The following is an 8,070-nucleotide window of genomic DNA, read 5'->3' on the forward strand; positions in this document are numbered from 1 at the left end:
GCAGTGGGGCCTGAATAGGACTGGCAAAAAAAAAGAAGAAGAAAATGGGAACGAGGAACAGGGCTCTTGCTCTCTCCATTCTGCCGACGTTTCCCATGTGGTCCCCTTTATCTTCCCTATTCAGGAGTCAATAGAGCCTGCCTTTTTCTTCCCTTCTGCCACTACCCCCTCCCTTCTCCTCTGCAAAAAAATTTTGTCTGACAAAAATAGGCATTAAAAGGACTTGGAGGCCAGTCACTCACTGGAGTGTTTGCTTAACTCTCATTTAAATATACTTCTACTTAACCTTAATGAGGGTTACGCGACGCTGGGAGGGGACAACTCTGTTTAAATGCACCCCCACCCCCTTTTTGTATGTGTTTGCTTGTCTACTACTCATGATAAGGTCATCGAAGATCTCATTTTGATAGGGATGAATGAAAACACTTCAGTGAGAGCCTGTTTTCGGATATCATGTCTTTGCTTTCCATAGGTTACACAAATGTTGAGTTTTCATTCTTGAGAGGCATATCTTTGAATAGCTTGTTTTGATTTAGACTGAGTAATAATAATATGTTAACAAAACAATGAAGTACTAATTATGCTTTTAACAGTGCATACTCAGTGCTTAAAGACCTCATATTAGAATACCTGAAATACAGAATGTTGATAAAGGTGGTACAGACATCATTTGAAATGTTTTTATTTGTATCTTTCAAAACTATTAGCAAGGTAATTCAATTTCAAGTAGTGTACATGCAAAGGCTTCTGTGTTATGGGGTGATATATTGTTCACTATTTTGTAATTACTTCATCTAACAGGTTCATGTTTCCTTTGTATCAGGTATTTGTTGATATATTACTAAGCACCAACACAATCTATTGCAAAGCACTGTATTGCTAGACATATAGACATGGACTGATCTAAAGTTACATATACTGTATCTATGGCAGGTATCTACTACTGAAGTTCAGCTCCTCAGCTCAAGTGAAAGCACCCTAAAACAGACTTAAATACTTTTAAAAGACCGTATTTGAGTAATTTCTATAAGAACCAATGAGAATGATTGATTGAAAACATCATAAAAAGGGAAGGGTGGGGGGGATAAAACAACATCAAAAATAAACCAGCTACTTGATTTTATCATTTGATATGCATTTATGGGCTTCAGCAATGTCCTCTGCATGCTACATTGGCTAGATACTGTAAGCAACAGCATGTGTGGATATAGTGTGATTTATAAATATGATATAATTACTTTCTAAGAACTTGTCAAGCATCATTCTAAATGACAGTTCTCTATAATAAAATGGCACATCCAAAGCATATGGTACAGTTTCGACATTTTGCATGCAAGTGTAACTGGAGGAATTTAGGCCACAGACAGATTCACATAGGCTATAGCCTTAATCTTAGTCACCTCTTGCAAACTTTGATTAGCTAACATTTCTCTGTGTACCTTTCATCTCCTTATCACCAGGGAGTGATTGATCATCTAGGATTGTTTCTTTTTTTTAAAAATCCCTTTTAATCCATCTCCAACACCAGCAGCCTTGAGTTTCAAAATTCTGCCCAAGAAAGTAATTTTGCATTGAAACCCCAGAGGGATTGGCACAGATAACAAGGCATCTTTGCAACTGAAACATGTCTGTACTCCTACCTAGCACTTACAATCCTCTTCGTGTGGAATGAAAGATTTTTTTATTTGTTTTATATTTTATAAACAAAGATTAATCACTCCTCTTGCCCTTGAAAATCCCAGGAATGAAATCTCTGCACTGCCAGTCAAGTCTCACTACCCAGGGGCGGGGTAATAAAATTACAATTTAAACAAAACACAAGGCCAGTTGATATGGAGCTGACAAGTAAACATCGATCTAATTTTTTTCTGCTGTCAAAAATATTTTCACAGTTGCTGCATAACACAACAGCTCATCAGTTCATAGAAAAATGTTGTTTCTACCAAGCTTTTTTTAATTTTAATAATGATGCACCACTGTTTGATATAAAGCCCATTTCCAGCACCTGAACGAGCATCTTATACTGACTCACTCATTATAATATGAAGGGGAAGTAGCTTCAAATGTTATTTGTCATTTCATCTTTCCCTTACCTTTTTACTCTTTCTGAGTGATTCTGATTTCTATTGCTACAGAATGGTATTGTAATCATTGTTATAGTGCTCGTCGATGAATGTCTCTACCGCGTGGCAATTGACCGCGACTGGAGTTATGCGTCCCGTGCCAAAGGCGAGAGTCAAGGTCAACTACCACATGGTAAAGCCTTCATCGAGAGGGCGGTATCACTATTAGAAAATACAATTCTTATTATTTTCTTTGAAATAACAATGGTAGTTGCGCGGATTGTTTAACATTTGATGGTGTGACGCAGCAGCGGACATCTACCGTATGATCGAAGCCCGCTAGAGCTGGAAGCTGATTGGTTGATGGTACAAAATCGTTTGCTAATATTTATTTATTTAAAAAAAAAAAAAAAAAGGGTCCTGATATTTACAATGTGTGGCAATACAGGTATGACAATGCTAATCAATGAGTGTTTTTTTTCTTTCTTAATATTCCACAAATCATTTGACCACCTTTTATTTTGTCTGAATGATTCAGTAAATGTCAACAACAACTTGGGCCAAGAAGGCTTTATTCTGCCTTTATACAATTGATGACCTGGGGGACGGAATAGTCATTTTGCAATCTGATAGTGACTTTAGGTTTAGGATAAGATGGGGTACAAGTGTGGCTTAAGGTTAGGATTAGGGTGATGTTTTTACGTTCAGCTTCTCGTGGAGGTGTGGATGATCCTCGAGCATTTGGCATCGGACAAATCAACGAGTGCACCACAGGTGGATATTTAGGTTATTTTAAAACGTGGCTGGGAAAGCCCTCTCTATGGTTTCTTTAAAACCTCTTTCACACGTCTAGTGTTTATTTAGCAGGGAAAAAAAGAAAAGCCTTGAAGACATTGGCACTAAACCCCAGATGGGTGCAAGTCGCTACAAGGCAAATCAGCGCACCTTGTATCTAAGTGTAGCATGAGGCTGCTCTTTTTATATTGTCTTTCATTTATTATCCAAGTTCTGCAGGTTTCATACCAGAGTTTAATCCTCTGTTACCAAATTTAAAATAAAATACTAGCTGTGTCATTTAAATTACTTTCACAAAACATTGACTATTGAGTTCTAGCCTTTTTGACTTATGGTAAAATGTATTTAAGCACTGAAAAAAAAAGAAAAAACCTGACCCAAATTGCAACAGCATATGAGCGCTAAAGGGTTTCTTACAGTGCTATAATACGCTTTCATATGTTACTACATTCCTGTTCTATAACAAAATCAGACTGTGTTTGACCCTGCAGAGTTTTCCTCCAGTCTTTTTGTTTCTCTTTTAAAGTTCATGATAGTTCACATTTAATGAACATTTTTGAGGGAAGTAATTAAAGGGCCAGTGGAAGGAAGACAGGCAAAGCAGAAAAGAACGAGAACAATGTTTTCTCTCATCGAGGGCCCCCTTGGGAAAAGCCCTCAGAAGCATTTGATTAGTTTGTCTCCCTGAACTGAAGTGCCTGCGATTCAAATCTGGAACTTGGGAAGCAGAGGGGGGGAGTCCTTGAAAACGTGCACTTCATGTGCTCAAATACTGTAGAGTGACCCCAGTTACAAACATCACTGGTGCTGGCAGCCCCCCCCACCCCCCAGACTGATTTATGGACCCTATTGCTAGGATTGCAAATACAGTGAAATGAGGTCCACGAAAAAACAAAGCTTGATACATTTTAAGGTATATTTATTTATTAAATAGACCCCACAGTAAGTTTTTCAATCAACACTCTTAAATCTGTGAATGGTTACTAGGCAGAATTTTGCAAGTCCGTAATAGTTTATAACTAAATAAAGCAAACGCTGCTAAGTACTTTATTTGATCTATGTATCAATTACATGTAAAAGACCCCCCCCCCCCCCCCCACCCCCCCCCCAAGTCTTTGACTATGAATACAACAGCAGATTAAGTGATTATATCCACACCCACAGGTGTCATTCACAGCTGGATTGCTGCCCCTCAATTCCCAACACTAAGGTAGCGGATTTAACCTCTTCCAGGTTAATCCAGCCAGGTAATCTTGCCTATGTGAAGCGGTTATTAGTGCAAAGGCCCCCCCCCCCCCCCCCCGATGGAATGGTTAGTTTTGGAGAGTGCGCCCATCTGCAGTGTAAACACTCGGCTCTTCTTCCAGCACAGAGGGGATTTCCTGCTCTTCGTGTGTTTGGAGTAGAATTAGATCAGATGTCATCAGGTTTTCCCCACTTTGGAGAGAATCTGCCATTTGAACCAAGCAGTTTATAATCCAAGTTTAAAGCCAGGTTGCAACTAATTACCACTTTTTAATGGTTTATCCAATAGCTGGTTCCATAAAAAAACGCAACACTACGTAAAGCACAGGCAAGGATGATAAGGAACATTGGTAAGGCATGGTAAAAAAAAAAATTAACAATGCATAGAGAATAGAATATAAAATGTAAAACTGACTCCCTTTAATCCTAATTAAACCAGAATTTTCTAATCTATCAAATCTAATTTGTGAGGTATGAGTCATGATTTTGACATTTGATGTTGTTTAAAACAGGCTACATGCGTAATGCGTTTGCTGTAGGTCCAAAAGTGGAATACTACACTTTGAAGTTAAGGAACATTTTTTGACAGTACAATAATATACAAAAAACTATTTTCCAAGTGATTCTATTGTAACAAACATGCACTATTAGGGATGAAAAGCAAAAAATGAGGGGGGTTGAAAAGTTTTTTTTCAGTACCATTTCCATATTTTATTTTCAGGCCTCAGTCAGAGTTCTCAGTTCCCACAATACTCCTTCCCACCGTGGTGCATGCTGGGTAGTAAATGCCTTGTATCCCCGCGCTCCTGAAGGCCCCCTATTACCACTGATTAGTTACGGAACAGCGCAGGGATTTATTTGTGACAGCTCAGCCAAAGGCACAAAAAATGGTCTCTTTCTGGGGGTGGTAAGAGGGGCCTTTTCAAATGGAGTAGTGCTGTTCTTCTAAAGAAATACCTTTCTCAGCATGCAACTTAAAACTCCACCCACCATCCTTCCACACACACCATAGAAGAAAAAGACAAGCGCTTTTTAAATAAGTTTAGGCACAGCATAAAGTCCACCTTAAGCATCTTAGCCATCTGAAGCCTTCGGCTTTCAGTTTTCACAATGCCCTGTTTAGATTATTTGGGTCAGTCAGTGTTGTGTTGATAATAAAACTAGCATGTTTTTGAATTCTGAAATATGATGCACAATTTGCCTCTTTCGAATGCAGGCTACCTGGTAAGTAAAAGAAAGCACAGAACGAAATGCCACAAAACTGCGTTCTGTACCATTTGGCCCTGATGTGCACGCCTATTAATTTATAGATGCAGGGTTCAATAATAAATACAAATACAGACATACAGAAAATGGAAATGCCTTAACCAATAAACAGTTTGAACACATGATAGGTTAGTCTCCATTTTCAGTCTAAAATAAAAGAAGATTTAAAATATTCAGATTTGGTGTAGTCTTTCAAAGGTTCATATTTTCATTGTTATATCCAAGATTCCTAGTAGTAATACTTCAGCTTTCTTAATGCTTGCAGTTTTTAGTGGTAAACAGCCAATCTTACCTATATGTAAAATGGCTTTTTTATCTTAGTGGGTTTTAATGTAACTTTAAAATTGCTGCTTTTGTATTATTATGTGTATACTGTTATTTAAATCTGTTATTTAAATGCTCTGATTGTGGCAGTTGTATGTGTGACATGCTATACAAATGTATTGTGGTTTGTTCTTTTTTTCTGCTATGTACTGTACAGTGCTTTGCGATACTTTTGTATAAAAAGCGCTATATAAATGCAATAAATATATTATCATGCTGTGTTGTGTTGATTTCCTGAATTCACGTTTAAAATTTGTAAATTGCATATTTGTGTTTTATAAACATAAGCAAAAAAATATCACTTTCTCAGACACAAGAAATTTCACTGTATTGATTAATAAATGATGAGGTTTCTCCATCTATAGATTTCTGCATATCATGCATTCAAGAACTTGTTAATACGGAATAAAGTATTTCAGTTTAGTCTGTGTCAACCTGATAGGCAATTCTTGTGCAGCCTGTTTTTTGTTTTTTTGTTTTTTTTTTAAGAATACCACTGATGCTGTATTCTATATGCAAATATATAAATATTTGAGTTACCACTATTTTACAATTTTATCTGGCCAGGCAGCCACCAGTTTTGACAAAACTAGATAATCCATACCTGAACTTTTGATGAACAGCAGTATAATCTTCAGGTAGTAGATGTTTTCTGAATGTGTTTAACTGCGTACTGTGTTAATCACATACCACCGCTCACATTTAGTGGCTTTGATTACCTTGAAAACGTAAAGGAATCTAAAACAACACCTGCCACAAAAGAGCCTAAAGACAAACAGGCTTTCTGGGATATATATGTTCGACTGAGTAAAGTGTTCTTTTATCCAGATTACAAGTTTTGAAAAACCGACCCCTGGAATTCCACAAATAAAACAAGACTATAAAAATACTAAGGATCTTGTGGTCAAAACAAGTATTGGAATGACCAGCAGAACTTTAACAGAGTTAACCAGTCCTTTTCCAGTTCATTTTAGAGTTTGATATTTATATTACTGTATATTAAAAAGCCACAGCACAGTACTCACTATAGTTTTACTTCAAGGTCAGCTTTGGTTTACTGTGCATGATCAGCATGCTGCACAGCCAAGGTTTGTGTTATAATATTCTATTCAAGCATGGATGGTTTACTTAGCATAGATCAGTGGAATGCAATTGGGAAGAGAATCATGTCAAAATAAATCTAGCCAGTGTAGTTAATGAGAAAATCTGTCTCAAAACATTGCAACGTGCCAGCTAATGTCTCCATTATAACCACTACAGCTCGAAATGCTGCAATTTAAAAAGTACAGTAGCTATTTTTCAAAAAAAAAAAAAAAGAAAATGGATGGTTTTCAGTTTTAAATATCTTACTTGTTTGGGGGGGGGGGGGACAATTATAACCAATGCTATTCTCAAACGTTTTTTTTTAATAATAATCAATCAGGAGGGGGGAAAAACAAAACTTCCTGTGGTTGTTGTCACAGACTATAAAAGCTTTAATAACCCAGCTTTTGCGAAAGCGCTATGAAAACGTCCTGGCATCCTTGCACAATGGGGGAATGAATTGCAAATTGAAATAATGCTGTCTGCTGCATGCCTATTGAAATGTGCTGGCACTTATAGCTGGAGTAGACAACCTACTTAATGTACTTGATTTCATGTTCTCAAAGAGCCTTTGAAATCAGTAAATAATGGCTTGCTCAGCTAAGTCCATCACAGTGTATTTTTAAAATGAACCCTGAAGAGGGAACGTGTCAGGAAGAGCTATGAGAATATTGCTCGGTGTATGAACATTTTTTTTCTTCTTCTCTTAAAGCACATATAATCAATTAATGGCTGTTTCAATTCATAAATCAATTTTATATGGTCATCAGTCAGTCTTGAATGGAAATACCTCACCCAGTAGGTTATTCTGAATGAATTGCCTCCTGCCAGCACATCACAATTGAAGTAAAGTTTTCTCACAAAAAAAAAGAAATCTCTCCGCATGGGGGAATGCATGCTTTCTAAACCGGCTCGCCTGAACTCCATGCAATTTAATATAAAAAAAAAAAGAAAAAAGGGCAGGGATAAAAATGAAAAAGTTTACCGTAGTCCTGGCTGGATAAACACTTTGGAGTTTCGGTCTGTTTTTGTACAAACTAAGGGTTCTCTGAGCATGGATTTACTCAGCAACATTTTTTCAACTCCCTAACTAACCTTGTTCTCAGTAAGTATGGCTTCCATTCAGTCATGGGCTAAGCTGATCTGCTGAGCAGACGGCAGTCCTTTGCTTCCCTCCTAGTGAATTACAGAAGCCCATACATTTTGTACTAATACAATCAGCAAAACCGCAGTGCTCATGTTGTGCAGAATTTAAGTGAGGTTGCTAGAAATGATCAAAATAAGAGCTTTCATT

Source organism: Acipenser ruthenus, chromosome 8 (assembly GCF_902713425.1).
Source record: "Acipenser ruthenus chromosome 8, fAciRut3.2 maternal haplotype, whole genome shotgun sequence".
Taxonomy (NCBI): domain Eukaryota; kingdom Metazoa; phylum Chordata; class Actinopteri; order Acipenseriformes; family Acipenseridae; genus Acipenser; species Acipenser ruthenus.